Source organism: Anolis sagrei, chromosome 4 (assembly GCF_037176765.1).
Source record: "Anolis sagrei isolate rAnoSag1 chromosome 4, rAnoSag1.mat, whole genome shotgun sequence".
In the NCBI taxonomy this organism is placed as follows: Eukaryota; Metazoa; Chordata; class Lepidosauria; order Squamata; family Dactyloidae; genus Anolis; species Anolis sagrei.
Genome location: NC_090024.1, coordinates 198502990 through 198523995, shown reverse-complemented (window position 1 = coordinate 198523995; position 21006 = coordinate 198502990). Strand labels below are relative to the sequence as shown.

General features: G+C 38.2%; 1 long non-coding RNA gene across 2 annotated transcripts; it reads right to left on the bottom strand.

The window, feature by feature from the left end:
• Positions 1 to 449: 449 nt before the first annotated feature.
• Positions 450 to 14359, bottom strand: LOC132773589 (uncharacterized). Of its 2 annotated transcripts, none has more exons than XR_009631321.2 (3): positions 14050 to 14359; positions 10397 to 10492; positions 450 to 8901 (listed from the first exon to the last, which is right to left on the bottom strand). It is a non-coding gene; the product is annotated as an uncharacterized lncRNA (long non-coding RNA). The 2 variants fall into 2 exon arrangements; XR_010909897.1 differs by lacking the exon at positions 14050 to 14359 and adding an exon at positions 11084 to 11100.
• Between the last annotated feature and the right edge of the window lie 6647 nt (positions 14360 to 21006).

The following is a 21006-nucleotide window of genomic DNA, read 5'->3' as shown; positions in this document are numbered from 1 at the left end:
GTACAATTAAGAGAATGTCTGCAATTAATTCAATCAGTCTGTCAATCAAATCCCCATTTCTAAAGGGCCTTTCATCCTAGGCTACTTCACAGTGCTGCATAAAGTAAAATGCCAAGCATAATGTAACATTTTATTTAAGGTTTAAATCAAAGGAGCTCTAATCAGTTCATCGTGGGCAAAAGAAAGTGATCTGAGCATTTATGAGGCTAACACAGTACAGATCTGATCTCATTAAAAAAATTATAAATGAGAAGAAGGAGAACTCTCTCCTGGTATTCAAGTGTGATGCTGTGCCTTTGGGATTGTCATGCCTGTGCCCTTTTATAAGAATCACCACTTTTTTCCTTTAATTATGCTATGGTATCCACTCCATCCCAGTACAATCATTTGTCTCGCTGTTTCAGTGAAAAACTCCTCAAAAATGCTTAGTTGATCTGTATCAACAAGGCGTCATTCAAAAGTGCATTTTATTTCATTAGACATTTATAAAGCAATCAACACCACAAGATTTCAGAGCAGTGATCAATACATATGTAATAAAACAATAAAATACAGGTATAGGCAATAAAAGACAGTTTCTGAAACCCTATAAAACAAACTGAACAATGTAAAATGAATGGGGAAACACAAATGTTTTGAACTTATGCCAGGAGTACTGTAGAGGGGGAGGCTTTCCCTCAGAAATAAAGATTCATCTAACATAAACAGAAATAAACAGAAATAAAGATTCATCTGAATTTTTCCTCCAGTTCCCAAATTCCTAGCGAGGGACTGGGAGTTTGTTGTGTTCAGATTTCCTTAGTAAATTTACCTGAATGTCTAAACTGCATTTCTAAAAATGCTCAAGTGAAGTATTAAATTACTGCAATGCTAGAAATTTAAAACTGAAATAAAATGCTACAGGGAGTAGAATTTTTATTTGGGAGGCAGTGCCTTGATCCCTACCCCGCATAGCTGCATCCCTGCCTGGTGTCAAGATGGGTGCAAAGCCAATGTCAGCTGTAACGTCACAGGAAGCTTTTCTAAAAGGGATTATTGTAACAAAAGAGGTTACTCTTAAAGTTACCATACAACAATTAAGGGTCTTGGGAAGAACCTTCCCTTTAGATCCTGGAGGGAATGAGAAAGGAGGAGAAAGAGATTCCTTCAGGTATTTAACTTCTCTATATCGCTTTACTGCTCTGCTGTCTGCCGATCTTTGGAGGTAGGGCAGAATAGGGATATTTTAATATCTTTAAAAAATAAAATATTTGGCCCTCTGGCAATTTAGATAAGCAAGAGAAGAAGGGGTTTTAGTGAAAAGCTGAAAAACTACAATCAAAGCCAAATATTTGAAATTGCTTTTAGGCATTAAGCTGGTCTCTGAATCCACCAGAATAGCCTGTCTCCACTGATCTGTCCATGTACCAGGGTCTTATTATTTATGGTGAAGAAATGATGTTCATTCCTTACATTTTCAGATTATACTTCAGATATTTGGGACAAAATAACTGTTCTGTTATGGGGCACCAGTTTACCACTGTAAAGCCTTTTTCCTTCATGAATTGACAGTGATTCTCTTGAAACTGAAGTTGGAATTCCCAGCCTTGTAATTGAAATGGGAGTAGATAAATAGGTACCACCTTGGCGGGAAGCTAAAAGGGTGTCCCGTGCAGATATGCAGACATGTCAGAGATGTCTATGGACAACAGGTTATTTGGCATGGAAAAATGAAATGAGCACCTTCCCGTGGCCGGAGGTGAGTATCGCCTGCAAATGCCAGAGATGAAAAAAGGGAAGGCCTTTACCTTTGTCTGTGTATTGTATGTCATTGTTCACTGTTTAAAAAGCATTGAATATTTGCCATTTATGTGTATTTATTTATTTATTTGCTGTATTTGTATACCGCCTTTCTCAGCCAATCGGCGACTCAAGGCGGTTTCTAACAAATCAATACATATAAAAACATAATACAGATTAAAACATTAAACAATATAAAACACCACAAAAGCAATAAAAACAACATCATTAACGTCTCATTATTATCAAGCATTGTCCAGTTCTATTGTCAAATCGTTCAATTTCCTATATCAGCTACTCTTCATTTTTAAACGTTTGCTCGAACAGCCATGTTTTAACTTGCCTCCAAAACATTAAGAGGGAGGGAGCAGATCTAATCTCCCTAGGGAGGGTGTTCTATAGCCGAGGGGCCACCACTGAGAAAGCCCTGTCTCTTGTCCCTGCCAAACGTATTTGAGACGAAGGCAGGACTGAGAGCAGGGCCTCCCCAGATGATCTTAGAGTCCTTGATGCTTTGTAAGGGGAGACACATTCAGACAGGTAAGTTGGGCTAGAACCCTTTAGGGCTTTATAGGCCAAAGCCAGCACTTTGAATTGGGCCCGGTAGCAAACAGGCAGCCAATGGAGCTGGTGCAACAAGGGGGTTGTATGCTCCCTGAGTGCCATTCCTGTTAGCAACCTGGCTGCTGTTCGTTGGACTAGTTGAAGCTTCCAGACCATCTTCAAAGGCAACCCCACATAGCGAGCATTGCAGTAGTCTATACGGGATGTAACCAGAGTGTGAACTACCATGGCCAAGTCAGATTTCCCAAGGTACGAGAGCAGCTGGCACACAAGTTTTAACTATGCAAATGCTCCCTGGTCACTGCTGAAACCTGAGGTTCCAGGCTAGCGATGAATCCAGAATTACACCCAAGCTGCGAACCTGCGTCTTCAGGGGGAGTGTAACCCCATCCAACACAGGCTGTAACCCTATGCCCTGTTTGGCCTTGCGACTGACCAGGAGTACCTCTGTCTTGTCTGGATTCAATTTCAATTTGTTCGCCCTCATCCAGATCGTCGCAGCGGCCAAGCAGTTCAGGACCTGGACAGCCTCCTTAGTAGTGGGTGGGAAGAAGTGACAGAGTTGGACATCATCTGCGTACAGATGACACCGCACCCCGAAACTCCGGATGATCTCCCCCAGCAGCTTCATGCATGTATATGTTGAACAACATGGGAGAATTAAAGCTTGTTTTAAGCTCGCTGGAATATTGCCTTCCTGAAGGGAGGCATTAAACACCACTTTTACCCACTCGGCCAATCCCCCTCTATCTTCCTTTAGAAGCCAGGATGGGCAGGGGTCTAGGATGCATGTTGTCGATCTCATTCCTCCAAGTATCTTGTCCACATCCTTGGGTTTCACCAATTGAAATGAATCCATCAAAACCGGACAAGCAGATGCTCGTGTTACATCCTCAGAGATTGCCGTTAACATGGTGTCCAGACCAGAACAGATCAAAGTGACTTTGTCTGCAAAGAACCAAGCAAATGCTTCACAGCGGGCTGCTGAGTTGTCAGGGCTGTGTATACTGTAATCTGCTCTGTGTCCCTCTGGGGAGATAAAGTGGAATAAGAATAAAGTGTATTATTGTTGCTGTTGTTGTTGCTGCTATTATTATTATTTCAGCATTTGTACCAAGGTCTTCCTATGTGAAGTGGATCAGGGTTTAATTTTTGTCATTCTAAACATGGGTTGTTCTCAGATATTTTGGGGCCCACTCATTCAGGCAGTCATATTTTAGAATAAGTGTTCTGTGATGGATGTGTTCCTGGAGCTTGAGATACTGGGGAGGCACAGAAAGCAGGATCATGCAGCACATGACCAAATACCCCCCCCCCCATCTGAATGCACTGACTAGGTCTCTTCCTTAAAATTTACTGCATTACTTGCTTACCCTATGGATCTATAATATGCATTTATAAACAACAGTGCCACAGTTGTAATCTTGATCACAGAAGGTAAGGGCACTCTAATGATTCTGTATTTGGGTAATTCTAAGGGACTTAAAATAGATCAGTGGACAAAGGCACAATTTATGCCTAATCCCTACTGAGTGACCTTCTGTAGAAGGCTTGAATCATTTCAAAAGTTGCTTTTCATTCTGGTGTCATGGTTATTGGATTTGTAAAATTAGATCTGAAAATGTCAGTAGTCATCATGCTTTAGAAAGAGACCAGTGAACTCAGCCACTTCTATGTATTAACTCCCCTTAGGCTCTAGGCATAAATTCTGCTTATCAATAGAATTGTCTAAAATAACACAAAACAAAAGAGTTGTGTAATTTGCAATTCAAAGGTTTGCTGGGTCTGCATTCCAAATAAATGTGGCATATCACAAATAAATATGCAAGTTTTGTAGTGGCAATTCTGTATAAGAGTGGTGGATTTTGAAATTTTGTTTTGAAACTTTCTTGAGAATATTGATGCTACACCCTCCAACATTTCATGGGTGAAAACCAGGTCATGTAGAATGTGCTGAGTTCGGTGTAAACCTTTCTGAAGCAAGCTGAGAACAAAGGGCAAATTGGGAAGAGGAGAAAGACACATACAGTTGAAAAGCAGCTGAAAACGTGGGGCAACCAAAGATTATTGAAATTGGGACAGTTTCTGCTTATCAATAGAATCGTCTAAAATAACACAAAATAAAAACAGTTGTGTAATTTGCAATTCAAACATTTGCTGGGTCTGCATTCCAAATAAATGTGGCATATCACAAATGAATATGCAAATTTTGTAGTGGCAGTTCTGTATAGGAGTTGTGGATTTTGACATTTTATTTTGGAGCTTTCTTGAGAACACTGATGCTACCCTCCAATATTTCATGGGTGAAAACGTAGAATGTGCTGAATTTGATGTAAAGTCCTTTGTGAAGCAAGCTGAGAATAAAGGCCAGTATACGGTGATTAGGGAACAAGCAGCAACCTGATCATTACGCCAAGTTTCAGCTTACATAAGGGCACTGACAGCTGGACAGAAAGATGTGTATTGGCAGAAGGGAAGGAGGCAGAATCTCAGTGGATATATTTGATATTGTTGATGTTATAGGGAGAATTTCAGCAAAATATGTGTTTTCAAAAAGGTTAAATCCATATGTTTAAATTCCTGATATTGTCAGATGTACATAGGCTCATTCATTTGATCTTGACTGAATTCAGCACCTTGAATTTTGATCAGTCACTTTTCTAGACATTATCCCAACTCCCTTGGTAGTCTGAGGAGGGACAAGACCTAGCAATAAGAGCTTCAAAATTATAAAACACTTGGGTATTAGGCCATCAGCAGAGACAAGTTAAAACTGTTTGCTGCCTGAGGTGAAGAACAAGTATAGAAAAACTGACTAGACTGGCAGTTGAATCTGTCTTTAGCACATCAGTGGAATAGTACTGTCTACCATGCCTCAGGCATTTGGGTAATTTAAGGAGCCCAGAATAGATTGTATAGCAAAAACAGCTCTTTTATCCAGCTGAAGGAGACAGAGCTTTGAAGAGTTAATGGGGAACAAATGGAAGCTGCTGCTGGTGGTCATTCCCTGATCCAGTTGCCTCAGCTGGCCTAATGATAAAGCTGGTTTTGGCCATTAATTGTAAGAAAGGGAACTTGAAGATATATGGACATTATTTAAAAATTTAGAGAAGGGTGAACACTAATATGCACCTGGTTTTCTAGAAAACCAGATGCACATTAGTGTTTACTCTTCTCTAGATTTTTAAATAATGTCCATATAGTGTGCACTTATGTTTACAAAAACGACACATATAGATCAATTCATTTTTTTTCAAATGATACTTTAAGTAGTTAAAGGAACATCCATTCATGAACATCTGATAAGGCTAACGGCCAAGCAAAGATGCTTTATGGACTGGATTAAGTGTTACACATAATCATAACCACTATAAGGATAATAGCCCTATTCTATGGAATCCTGGGATTCATATTTTATGTCTAAATACACTATGAAAATGTGAATGATACTTAGGTTGTTTATGTCTTTACTGAGCTTATTACTAAGTTATGTGCACTTCTTATACATTTCTGCATTTTAAACTTTATTTAAAGAAAATAAAATTATCTGGCAATGTTATAATTCGTACATACCTCGAAATGAAGTTCTCCATTTCGAGTTGCAGTTCATCTTACAGCACCCTGTTGTGTATTTCATCCTCCTTTCAAAAAACATAATCCTGGAGCATACGGTATGCTAAATATTCAAACCATTTTTTAAAATCTCATTTTCCTGCTCTTTCCAGCCCACAGCTATGGTAGGTTGAGCTGCCATATCACATGTTTCATGATACCTGCCCATTTGTTAGTGCTGCCCTTGCCATCAATTTTCTCAATAAAAAAATCCCTTTTATTCAGTTCCACTTTTTGCCCTATTCGTTCTTCCATCTCCTTATTTTATTATATTTTTGTGTCTTTTCACAGTCCCACTATATATTTATTATTATTTATTTATTTGCTGCATTTGTTGACCGCCGTTCTCAGCCCTAGGGCGACTCACGGCGGTGTACAACATATAAAAGACAATTTACAATAAAGCAAGACGAAAAATCAACATATCTCTAATACACAATAATATAATTACACTAAAATAATCCGCTCCGTCTTATCGTAGAATCATATATGCATTAAAGAACCATTGACAGTGTAGAAGGGGCCCCAGTGTGGTGCAGTAATTCAGAGAAGAGCATGGGATCGAGATTGCCTTCAAACCACTGGTCAGACATGCATGGCTTTAATATACTATTATGTTAATTCTTCTTAAAAGTGACTTTCCATGCTTTGGAAAATGTTGCATCTGAATTTGACAGAACCATGTTCAAATTGCTACTGAATAAGGGCGTGTGCCTTTTGCCCAGTACATCTCTGCTTGAAATAGTCCATAGGGTCATTGAGAGGATTAAGTTGGGACACCATGTTTGCTACTTTGTGTTCTTGGGGGGGAGGGGGAGGCAAAATGTATACGGAAGTGATACATAATTAACAGTTTTGTTGTATTGAGAAATCTTGTGGTTTTAGAATGATACCTTTAAAGATACCCAGGGTTGGAATCCAGTTCTTATAGGTTGTCAGTCACAACAGAAACAAAACTGGATTTGTTGAAACACACAAATTGCTTTGATTAAAGAAAATACCACATTGTCTTATTTAACACAGAGTGTTGCTGAGCTTTAAGTTTGGAAGGAAGGTCACATATCTTAGGCTTTGGATTCCCCCCCCCCCCCCAGAATCACTGTAAAATAAAAAAAATAGGCAGGAAGTGAGATAAAAATACTGTATAATTTTTGGAACACAGTACTAAATCTATCCAAGGAGATAATTCATAGCTATGGTGAAAAGCAATGATTTGGAACTTTTAAAAGTCTGCCAGTCCTTGTCTTTTTTGCTTGTGGCTCTCAGGGAGGTTAAATCTATGAAAAGGCCATAACATCTGTTGAACAATTAGTGAGATGAAACAGTTTTACCTGTCAGATATTTTTAACTGCATTAACCTTTGCAGATTTTGCAGTGACACTTTAATGCTTGCAATTCTATACACTCACGTATAAGAATTAAACCCCATTGAACTCAATAGTGCTTCTAAGCAGACAATATAGGCATGTGATGTAAAAGCTATATTATGGGTCCTGGCTTTAAAATCCTAAGAGCTTTCAGTGCAGAAATGATTTATGTTTCCGTTATTGCAAATGGTCATCACATATGAATGGAAGACATTGCTCTCTTGTTGCAACAGATCCACTTGGCTACCTATGTCAATTTCCGAGCAGAATGCAAACGGCTGGTTATTTAAAATCCTGCATGGCTTAGATTATTTGAAAGACCCCATTTTTCCTTACAAACCGGTCAATGGTTTGAGGTCTACTGGAAAGGGCCTTTCTTCTGACCTACCACCCATACAAGTAGATCAGGTGGGAATGTAGGAGAGGGCCTTCTCAGTGGCTGCCTCATGGTCCTGGAATTCCCTTCCCAGAGAAGTTAGACTGACATGATTCCTACTTTTTTCTCAGACAAGTAAAGACTTTGCTATTCCAACAGGCATTTGATAAGGCCCATCTTAAACAATATCATGGAAACGGGCAACTATCATTCTGGTGTGTGTTTTAATTATGCATGTTTAAGCCAAGGTTTTTTAATTAATTAATCGTGTTTTCACCTTTGTTTGTTGTGGATTTTTAAATATACCTTTTTCATTGTTGTAAGCTGCTTTGAGTCCTAAATTGGGGGGAAAAGTGACATAATAATGATGGTGACGATGATAATGGTGATGATGATGATAACATCAACATGCCAGAAATGTGAGATCTCCTGAGACAAGGCAACAGAAATAAAGGCAAAGCTTGCCTGCCTCCAATTAATTACACATAATCCTTGGAAAAACATGAGCATGGAAAGCAAACAGGACTATAGCAGGCCTGATCAGATCACACTTCTAATACAATACATGTAAGAATTTGATTGTGTGGTTTGTTTCCAAAAGGTAAAAAATCCAAAAAAAGAAAAAAAAGAATTATAGATGGTAGCACATTGTTGGCCAGGAATAGAATATTATGTACAGAACAAAGTTATCACGATGTAGCAAATCACTTTGGTACAGGACTTGGAAAATTGCATTTTATCATAAGAGAATGCATTTCCTCAGCATGTTTTTTTTCAATTCCTATAAAACTTGTTCAGATGGATTTGGAAAGAAGCTCCACAATTGACTTCTACATTCTCAAGAAATCATTCCTTTTTAAAACATGAAAGAGAGAGAGAGAGAAAAGAAAAACACTGGAAATAAGTCATAAATAGATTTTCAAAAGTTTTCTTCCAAACATATCAAAGTACACATATGCCACTAAAATGCTTGTTACTCATTTTTTCTACATTACCATTTCCCAACACAGAATATGTTGGGAGAGACTGCTTCTGACTGCTTTAGTACAGCATATTGCTTTCTGGAGTCAAACTGAAGTCTTAGTGGATTCAACTCCATGTCTCTTGTGCTTCATTCCACTGAAATCTGATTAGTTATGAGACAGACTCCGGTGGAATGAAGGACAATAGAACTCATGGAATATTCTTTATTTGCTTGGAGCACTGTGAAAAACAAAACATGTCATGAGACCAAAAGACAGTATACAAAGGTAAAAACTGTATTTCAAATTACAGCTGGAGGGAAATAATTTTTAAAATGATCTTTGTACAGCCTTTTGAGAAGCTCTTTGTTCTGTAAACTACTTGGGTTAGATTTTTTTTACATATATTGCAAGCTATTTCACCACTGGTTTTTTAGTTACTCTGTGCAGATTTATCCCTTTAGTGTGAACTCTTAACAGCGGTGAAGAAATTCTAAAGCAAGTAAAGTCCACATGCCATTCTGACAGTGAAAGGCATTAGGCAACTCCTGGGCAACCTTGAAACATTTGTCTCTGGAAGCTCATCTATTCTCACAGCTAGAGATCACCAATATATTGGAATGGATGAACATCTGTAGGCAAGGAATTAGATAACACTTGCTATAAACAAGCCCCAAGGAAAACGTAAAGGCTTGCTTTCTAATCCTATCTCAGATCGTTTCTCAGGGTAAATTCAAATAGTTGATGTTTCCACACTAAAATGTTATTTTCAGTCATAAATCTATGGGGATGTCAGATGCCTAACGGGTCCAAAGTGAGATCCCTGCTGATGCCACTGCCTTTTAATAAGCTGGCAAAATACTACATGTAGGTTCATATGCACAATGCCTATGTGAGTCACCACAGAACAGTGAGGATAGCTGGACACTCTTGTTAAATAGCACAATATTGGACAAAAGTACTAAAATCTCCTGGTCACAGGTATGGGGTATAAATGGAACAAAATAAGCCAATGGCAGGTAATTTCTCCATCGTTTCTGCTATATGGTTAAACTACTGTCACTGTTTGGCAGATAGCTTTTTATATCTGGGACACAGGGTGGGAGAAGTGGATGTGCCCAAAGAACACGACAGATAGAATTACCGTTGAATGTTCCTATGGAAATACAGAAGAAAATGGGTCTATCAACTCAGTGATCTTAATAAAAGAAAAAAGTATGAACAAGAGATATTCAAAAAGATATCATAGAAAGGGGAATGTCATTCATTGTGGATGTAAGTGCTATTCAATGAGATCAAATGATCTCTATTTCAGAGAGAGCAAATCATCCTTTCTAACCTTTGTGGTAACATGATTTGGTTTTATTTCACAGCATGTTGACTTAATTGTAGAAAATTTTATTTAACAATCATTCTCAGATATTGAATAGATGCTTCCGTCTAAGGGTGTAATTTATATTGATTTGTAATCATTAAATTGGTTTGCTACAAAGCAATGAATAAAAGAAATGGACAAAAAGTGTATGGAAAATGAGTTCAAATGCATCTTACAAAAATCACTGTCAGAAAGAAATAATTACTTCCATTTACCAGAGGAGGACAAGAGAATACAACAGTTACGAAAACCTTAAGTATATTTTTTCACAATTCCCAGTTATTGATTAATATTCCAGTCCTAGGTATGCTTACTTAGAAGCAAGTTTCAATGAATTTAATGGGTTGTACTTCAAACTTACATGATCATATGCTCACAGTCCGATTTACCCCTGCACTTTGTCTGGAGAGGGATGAGAGTTCCCATTCTTCCTTCCATTGTAAGGTGCACTGTTAACCTGAAGCACAGAGAAATTAAATTGCTTTGCCAATATATCATAGCATTTGCAATAAAGCACAGAGATGGGGTTGTTTTTCTCTAAATTTCAAGTGAGTTACAGCAACTTTTTCCATTCGGATCCTATGCACACATACTTGAGAGTAAGGCAAATGAACGTAATGACAGTTGCTTCCATGTATACAAGCACATAATTAATTGAAAGTTCTTAATGTTTCCAAAGAAAGTTATCTTTTCCAGTGCAGTGATTGGGGAGAAATCCTTGTCATGTTATTTAGAATGTTTTTTGAAAGATGGATACAGATGGATGGTTGCAATAAGATTTAGTAAATTGACTTGGGAATACAGGGCAACCTTAAAGTACACTGTTCCACCCCCACCCTAATAATGATATATCTTATGTCAGAAAGCACAGATTCTAAATTCTGAGTTACTAAACCATGCAGGTGCTGATACAGGACTTCAAAATGCTTGAAGGCTTTTCTTTTAAAGTACAAACCTGCAGTTGCAGGCCTCTCCCTTGGGTATGTCAAGACTTGTCTGAAAGCTTTTGAGAACTTCTTGCAAACAAAAGGTCTGAGCAGGAACCTACCTGCTGAAATTCCTCACTGCAAGCCTGAATTCTTTGAAATGCCTTTTCATTAGGCATGTTCCTACCAGTCTTGGGAGTGAGATCAGCCTCCTGCCTCTCAGCTAAATCTCCAGAGTGTTAACCCTTTCCAAGGCCAGGTCCCCTGAGAGCTTAAACCCTATACAGAAACCCTATGGCATGGACAAACTTTGGCCTTCCTGGTGATTTGGATTTCAGCAATTGTGGGAGTTGAAGTTCAAAACACCTGGAGGGCCAAAGTTTGCCATGACTGCACTAAGGAGTTGATTGCAAAAACACCTATCAATGCATGCCTGATAAACCAGTTTCAGGTTAACAAACTTATGACTTGAACAATTTTATGGAAGCAAGGAATTCACTGCGCACAAAGTCTGCATCTAAAGGACTATTATTTTTTCGTTATGAAGGACCATTTAAAATGTATACCGAACTGTATTATGTTGATAGGCTTTTATATGGCAACCCAGCCTCAGTTTCTAACATCTTAGGGCCTTTCCAGACAGGCCCTATATCCCAGGGTCTGATCCCAGATTTCTGCTTTCAACCGGATTATATGAGTCTTCACTGCCAGATAATTTGGGATAAACAGAAAACCTGGGATCAGATCCTGTGATATAGGGCCTGTCTAGAATGCCCTTTGGCCTCTTTCCACACAGCCAAATAAATCCCACATTATCTGCTTTGAACTGGAATATATGGCACTGTGGACTCAAAAAACCCAGCTCAAAGCAGATATTGTGGGATTTTCTGCCTTGATATTCTGGGTTATATGACTGTATGGAAGAGAACTTTGAAAAGAACTAATGTTTCCCAAGTCTTTGTTCAAATGATAAATCAAGTTATTTTGGAGGAATTTGAGTGAACTTAACAGCTATCTCCAGATGGAAGGTCTTGTTGCCTAACAAAATTTTCTCCTTGTGTAAAAACAAATCAATCTATATTCCATGGTTTCTTGGAATATAAATTAATTTTTCTGTGCACACCAAAGCAGCTGCAGTAAGCTCAGAATATCAAGGCTTTTAGAAAATCCCACAGTATCTGTTTTGAACTGGATTATCTGAATCCACACTTGGATAATGTGGGATTTTCTGCCTTTATATTCTGGGATATAGGGCTGTGTGGAAGGACCCTCAGAGACACAGCTCTCCACAAGTTCAAAGAAAAAAAACTTGCGATAATTGCTGAAATATTACTATGCACAAACCTATGGACAGTGTAAAATTCCCAGTGATCAGTGTAAGCTAATCTAAGTCCATTTTTTTCATGTGCAAATTTCAGTCTCAAATCAAATATTCATGTAGCTAATTGAGCATGTCATATTCTACTGAACCTGCTGTGGTGGAATATGGTATCCACACTACAGAATTATAGTGGTTTGACACCATATTTGCTGCTATTGCTCAATGCTATGGGATTCTAGTATTTGCAGTTTTATGTGATATTTGCCCTTCTATAGCTGTGATACCAGAACAAATGACAAATCCCAGGATTCCATAGGATGGAACCATGGCAGTAAAAGTAGTGTCAAACTGCTATAATTCTGCAGTGTAGTTGATCTAAAAGGCATGCCAGTTATTTATCAGATGTTGCACTGCAGTTTAGAAAAATGGGATAAATTTGCAACTTGTGCTAGAGTAGCATGCTACAGTAAGATTCAGTTGTCTTTATAAGAGGTTTCTTCTGAAATCTCCCCTAACCCAAGCCTTGATCTTATGAGTAGAAATAAAATAATGAAAGAGAGATAGGCCCCTTCCACACAGCTGAATAAAACCCCACATCTTTGTTTTGAACTGGAATATATGGCACGGTGGAATCAGATAACCCAGTTCAAAACAGATATTGTGGGATTTTCTGCTTTGATATTCTGGGGACCCTTCCACCCAGCCCTATATCCCAGAATATCAAAACAGAAAATCCCACAATATCTGCTTTGAACTGGGTTATCTGAGTCCACAATCAGATAATGTGGTATTTTCTGCCTTGATATTCTGAGATATAGGGCCATGTAGAAGGGCCCTGAGTTACATGGCTGTGTAGAAGGGCCCAGGGTTGTGGTTACTGACCCATTCATATGCAAAACAAAAACACTGAATCCTCCACGCTTTATAATCTGAGAAGTTAACCTTTTCAGTTAAACTAAACTGATATAGAGTAGATTCAAAGTATGAAATCTACTCTATGAAAACAGTGTTAGAAAGTAACAAAAGTGGTGAATAAATATACCAACTTTTAACATATTAATTTTAGTTTCTCAAAGTCAGTCTTATATTTGATCATTCCTTTTTCTTTCTTTCTTTCTTTCTTTCTTTCTTTTTTTTGAGAAAAAGCAAAGTTGAGTCCCAGCATGTAAACTAGAGTGAGAATGTATTAACAATCCTTTTCAAAGATGAAATCTTGGGTGATCAAATTTCTTTAGAGTGACAGTTTTGTGAATGTATAAAAATGAATGTGTCTCTGTGTCTGCATGTGTTTGTGTGGAGAAAAACATATATACACATAACATTATCAATAAGTACAGTTCATTTTAGTTGCAGAAATGTACATCTAGATAAGCATCATAAACTAGTGCATATATTATACAAATAGGAAAAAATACATCAGCGTGTTCTTTTTGCTAATTAAAAAGAGAACTACAAACATTTTAAATGGCAAATAGCATCTGTTCTGTCATTCTCCTTTCTATGTATCTTTCTCTCCTCAGTGGCACATTTTTCCTTTCAGTATTTAAAAATCCCTGCATATTGACTTTGAAATATGTTTCTTCTTACTTAACTAGGTTTATTCCTAAGTGTAAGTAATTAAATTATTCCTAGGCATTCAACTTTAGTATATCCTTTCCAGCATATTCTGAACCATACCATGCTTTCCAATGCCTGCCTTCCATGAAGCATCAGCAAACCTTGATATCATATGATTTGATAAAAGAGGTAGCAGAACTATTTACTTACCTGTCTTTTGTTCGGTTATGCATAGTTCCAGATAATATCAAAGCACTTTCTTTCAAAAGAAAAAAAAAGAGGAAATAAAAGAGAAATCACAATCTCTCACTTTAAAAAAAGATATTTAAAAAGAGAAGAAAGTAAACAGCCCTTGATTTGGTTGTAGGAAATGGAAGAAAAAGTGTTCAGAGTGACAGAAAATAAAGAGAAAAGAAATGAACAGCTAATTTTACAAGGATTTTTTTTAAAAAAACTACAACAAGCAGCACAGGTAAAGAACTAAATCTCTGCCCATTTAAGGTGGTGTCCATCAGTTTGAGTCTTTATTTGTCTTATGTCTCAGGAGGATTCCAGTTACCCAAACTACTCAACCAATAGGGAACAAAAACTCTTTACCTGGTCCCACCCACCCAGAACCTCACCCTCTAGGGATAAGTGCAGCTCTGCATATCTGTTAGCACAGCTCACCTTTTCTCTACACTCTACCCTTTCTTCAGTAAAGTGAAGCCCAGAGATGAGCAACTCTTGAAGAGTATTCTTCTGATAACCTCAAAAAGCAAACTGTTCTGCTTCCAGAAGTTGAGGGTTTGTGCTCAGTTTACGGAATCAGAAAACAGGCAATTCTCATTTTAATGGTGGAATCTGTAACAACTTGTATTCTGTCATTTGTGATATATAGGTGAAGCCTTCTGTAGGGGTGTAGTTAAGAATGGCAAAATGAGGGCATTGCCCCCCCCCCAAACAGGAACTTTGCTCCCTAAAATACATTTTCCCCTGTCCTGAAATTCCTAGATTTTAATAACTGAAACACTGAAAATCATTGACGCCTAGAATTCTTATATTTGCTCTATTGCATTCCCTTGTTAACAATTATTGTCTGGATATCAGAAGGGGGGGAAAACATATCCAGCCAATTCCTCCAAACACATAGTACAGTTCACCTTGGGGGCAAAAAAAATGCCCAGCAGTCTTGAAACTCCATCTGTTTTGATCTCTAAATTTGTCCCATAAATGAAATCAAGTTATTTACTTTGTCTGCAGGCTTGGAGTACTGTCAAATGCACTATAGGAAGACTCAAGGCCACAACAACTCTTGAAATTGCCTGCTGTAAATCCAAACACCAAATAGCTGGAGAATAATCTCTTGAAGGCTTTTCATCCTTTCTCCCTCAAATTTATTTATGGTGGCTGAAAAGCTGTTCTCTAAAGTAGCTGCCTATTCAGGGACAAGGAGGTATCTGGTTCCATTACATTGCAATTGTAGCACATTTCTTCTAGCAAAACGAATATATATATATATATATATATATATATATATATATATGCATGGCACTCAAGATAGTTTCTCTAGGAGTTTTTTGCCACACAAATGTTACAACATAATCACAGTTTTTTTTTCTTACTTCCCTGCAGCAAAGACCAGAGCACGTTTCATAAAATGAAAGCAACCCTTAGCAAGCCAAAAAGAACAAGCTGTGGTATTCACATTTAGGCATGCCATTTTCAGTTATATTATAATGGCGTGGGAAACATACTGCATTTGGTGATGTATTTATATTCTTTTGCTATGACTTCTATCTAGACAGATGTTAATTAAGTCTTCCTTCCTTCCCTCCCTCCCTCCTTTTTTATTTCTTTCTTAATCTGTACACACACACTGATGGCATACTCTCAACTGTCCTTTTTGGAAGGGATGGTTTTCATTATTGCTCTGTCTTCCTACATTTTGAGTTTCTTTTAAATGTCATATTTTCTCTTGTATCCCCTCACCTCTCCCCTTTGTCCTCAGCTTAATTCAATTGGTAGAAATAGAGTTCAAAGTGAAAAATAGTTTGCACTCAGCAGGGAGGAAAGGAGGTAGAATCTTCCTTTTCTGGTAGACTCAGACAAAAGCAGACTCTTGCAATCCTTTTGGCTTATGTGTTCTTCAACCTTGACCATACTTTGACATTGCTTGGCACACATCCCAGATTTCATCTGTCAAATGTTGGAGGATATGCTGTTGCCAGTGACATATGTACAACCCATTTATGATGTTACAGTATTCTTGCAACCTCCCCCCCCCCAAAAAAAAAAACAACCTGTGTCATTTCTTTTTATACCACACACTCAACTGGGAGGCAAAAAGTATGGGACATATTTTTGATGCTCCGCTTCAGAGAGGGATGTGGGGAATACAGTGTCCCACATTGCTCGGACTCATGGGAAGGCAATCACGTGGGGGCGGGGGGAAGCATGAGCATGCATGATGTGCACAGCTTCCCCCCATAGACATAATGGCAACATGGGACATATTGACAGCACTGGCTCTGTCTTCCTTCACCCACAGAACTGGCATGGCACCACGTGATGGTAGCTAGCCAGCTCCGTGGCTGAAGAAGGGTGGAGTTGGCACATGCCACCAGCAGGACAATATGGGAGAGTTCCCATGTTGGCATTAAATCTATGGCTAATATTGTCTCCCAACATTTATGAGGTTGATAGTAATATTTCCCCAAACTTACAATTTGATAAACAGTTTCCTGCAGCTATACTGTGATTTCCTGTGTCAAGAAATATCATACTTATTGCCAACTTTAAAAAATGTTTTTTTCCTACTAGCTCTGTGAGTATGGAGAGGCACTGGGAATCATGATATTAAAAATAGCTTCTATTTTTTTAATTAAAAATTCTATGTTTTCATCTTAACATACCTACCTACTCATCTACCAAAAAAATCTACCTTTGAACTCAGCACTTTCAACACCCTTTAACATTGGTGGCCTTACCATTCAGCTATGAATTCTGATTTTAAGCAGGCTACCTGGGTAGAGAAAATTCATTTCTCTTTTGGAAATATTTTTTTAATTTTTTCCCCATGTTCACTTGGGATGAATAATAAGCTTTGATTTTGCTTTGGATTCATTCACCAAAGCTTGTATCTGCAAAGAACATATCACAGATTCTAGGCATGAGAAAAAGACTGTCTACTCATGTGGATCATTTTTATATGTTCAGATTTGTTCAATGGGGGTCTGCCTTTGCCTTCCTCTCAGCCTCAGAGGAAGCCAAAGGCAAACCCTTTTTGAACAAATCTTGCAGAGAAACCCCTTAGAGTTGCCATAAGTCAAAAAGGTCTACTAGTTGCCATAAGCTGTTAAGTTCTTTCAGATGTTGTTTTGACAAGTCTTTGGGAAGTGATTGCTTATGGGGAGGAGCTTTTAATAATGTGCTGTACTGTCTGTATGTGCTATTTTAATGGATATGCTTTTAAATTGATTTTAATCCTCTTAATTTAATTATATTTTAACTGTTGTATATTTGTAGAGATGCAGTTTTTCCCCAGTGTCTGTTTTCAATAGTTGCTTCCTGATTGTCAACCATGCATGTCATAAATCTCAATGGTCTCTTATATCTGTTTTTAATTTTTTTTGGCAGAACACTAGCATACAAAACATAATTAAACTATCAATAGAATTAGAATTAGTTAAAAGTATAACACATAAGAATAAAAGCAACAAATGTGAACAATACAGATCTCATAAATGTGCTGAAACAAAAAGGTCTTCATCTGCCAGTAGAAGGATAGCAAGGAAGGTCTATTTTCTCTGGGAAAGAAGTTCCCAAGCCTGGGAACAACCATTGAGAGGGCCTTTTCATGTATTTCCACCAAATGTATTTGTGTAGGTGAGTCAGAAAGAAGCTTTCATCAACCTGTTCCAGCAATCACTAACTGCTCTCAACTCCATAGCAATGTGATACCACCTCGGAGAGCCAGCTGCATGCTAAAAATTCAGCTTTCCTGGTAAATTTCTGGAGAAAATGAACCAGATGAAAGCTTAAAGAACTACATTCCAAATATCAAAGACTGTCTCTTGTCCAGATTACTGTGGCTATGAGGTGAGTACAAGTATTTTAGCTGGGTAGACAAGCCCAAGGAGAATAGCAATAGGATTTTATATTTTTTGTTTTGTGTTGTTTTCACAATGGCCTCTCAATGAGGTAGGGCAGAATTCTATGCTGCTCAATCTATATGAAGATGCTACTGGTGACACATCATGTATTACTAGTATTTCCATAGAGATAAAATCTTGGGTGAACCCACCAGCTAGCCCGAGGGACCCCAAAAAGCACAGATCCTAATTTGGTTGAAGGTTGAAAATTTGAAATTTAGGACATCAGCAGATAGATGCCCCCTCTTATTTAGTTCCATTTTGCTGGTGAAACAGAATGCCCGCGTGGTGCCTCATAGAGAGCCATGCACCCTCCCCCCTTCCCCATCACATGAGGACATCAGGCAAGGTGCATTGGCACTGTCCTTGCCCCAGCTCCTATTAGATGGGGGAAAGGGTGGAAACGCACATTGCTGCATTGCCCTGTCCCCATGAGGTGGGTGAAAGGGTCAAATATGTGGGTAACTGTCAGAGCTACCCAAAAAATGCCTTACCTCCCATCTTTTGTGATGAAGTGTCTTGCAACACTTTCTCACCACTTTGGCAATCAATGGGGTGGGGGCATGGCCAGAGGCATGTGATGGCACTTGGCAGGCCCCATCCCCGAAAAAGAGCAAAGTCCCCAAAAACCTCAGTGTGATGAGGTGGTTAGTCTGTTCTTTTGTATGATTGTCAAGGATGGTTGTTTTGGGTTGCAAACACATTCTTTGAATCATCTAATGTGAGCTTCTTGGTTTAAGATTGGTTGTTTTAACCAGAGAGAACAATTCCAGTTTTCTCTGGTTACCAAACTCATGGAGTAGCAGCATATTCCTTTAGTTTTTATATACGGAGAACAAACTACTAGCTCACTTTCCTAGTTCGTAATGTTATTGAAAAAACAAACAAAGCAAAACAAAAGCAGCCAAAGACGAATATAAATTCTATTCAAGAAAACAACTAGTCTTTCTTTAATTGTTAAAGTCAATGTGCTAAGCAATCCGCCAAACCTCCAGGGTAATAAAGCCTATAGAAATAAGAGTTGTAGCAACTGTGTTAAGGGTCTCAGAAGGAATTCTCAGAGGAAAGGAAGATAAATAATATCCAAGTGAAACAATTAAGGATGGGTTGTAATATAATTGTAGAACAATATCCTCGGGCTCTCAAGGTGCTTGGATTTTACTTTGTCATTAATTAAAGATAAGGCAGAATTGTCACATTTAATTATTTAAAGATTATTTCCCCACATTTCTGTTCCTCATACACAAAGGAAGATCATAGTTTTTGTATAAGTTAAAAGCTCATTCATTCTCATTCAGACTTTGTATATGTACACATATGTATACATAATTACATACACATGTATGTATCATGTGTACACTTCCTTTTAAAGTGTAAATGTACTAGAATAAGATGAAAATAATGGAATGCAAAATATTAAATGGGCAATTTATTGTTAGGACCTCTTCACTGTTTTTAAAAGTATAGTGAGTGAAAGGAAGGCAGAGGACTGCACAAGACTGAAATCCTATACTGATATTTCTGAGATTGTCTTATTTCTAACCATAAATTATAGGCCTGTATTGTTAGAATTGTCTGAGTGTTGAGTCTGAACTTGCCTGGGGTCTCTTCCTTAGGACTGTTTTCACTGTCAGTGTGCAACATACAGGACCTATTTAAATATTATTTTTACTTGTCAATATTTGACCTTTGTTGAGCTCAGACATCTCAGATCTCAGTACCTGCTTTTGCAGCCTTCTCCCCTTACTTTGGAGCAGAAATGGGCAAGTGTGGTCTTCAAATGTTATTGAACTGTAGCCCAAATCCTTTTAAGGCAGTAGTCCTTAAGAACACTATCCTTTAGGAATAGGATTTAGCACTTTTAATGCATTCTTTAAAGGTTGGATTAAAACCTGGGATGGATTCATTGCCCTACTGATATGGGAGCCATCGTCTGCCCCTGCCTTGTGAGAAAGATGTAGGAAAAAGTGATATAGTCCAGCAACAGATCACCAACTTAGCATGTAGATGGTTCATTCTCAGTCATCTGCAGATGAGGCTAGAAAAGAGTCCTGCTCTGGAGAATTGTTACCAGTCATCACTGAGTCACACAGATCTAGGACTCTCTGTTTTCCTAAGGGAGGGAGACAAATGAGTTCAGGGTCTAATAAACATTTAAAATGTGCAGAATACATTTCATTTAATAACACAAAACCACAATCAGCCCCAAGCAGAGGATTTCAAAGCAGATCATCAGCTCTCATTTTATATTAAGCACTTTGTTTAAGACATGTTTAGTAGAGTAAACGAGGGGGGGGGGGGATAGTCTTTAAGTGACCAGTTGGTGTTTTTACTGTGATCTTTAACCAGTGTTTATCTTAGTCTATTACTCCATATTGTTTGAAATGCCTTGAAAAACTGGTCTGCAAGCATATAATTTCTTGCCTTCCACGTGCACTGGATAAACATCACTTTGCAAGTAGAGTCAACAGATCAACAGTGATCTATAGCCATCATGGTCCACACTGCTCTGAACCACTTGGAATGATGGGGGAACTTTGTGAGGATGCTTTTTGCAGAATTTAGTTCTGCATTCAACACAATCCTTCTACATAGACTGGTGTCTAAACTTATGGATCTTGGATAGTCATATTTAATATGTTTCTGGATTATAGACTTCTTGTCTGGACATTCCAAGAGGGTTACATTACCTCTTCAGCTCTCACTCTCAACACTGGGATGCCACAGGGCTTTGTGTTGAGTCATCTGCTTTTCACTTTGTACACATTTGATTGTACCCTCATTCACCATAGCAATATCATCACCAAATTTACAGATGATACAGCTGTGGTGGGGCTTATCTCTGAGGGGGTGCGTGTCTGTCTATCAAGTTGAGGTGGATCAGCTGCTCTTTTGGTGCAGGGACAATAATCTGATTTTTAACATCAATAAGACCAAGGAGCTCATAGTGGACTATAGGAAGAAAAGACAAGAAATTCAGCCCTTAGTCATAAATAGAGACCAAGAAGAGCAGGTGGTCAGTTTTAAGTTCCTG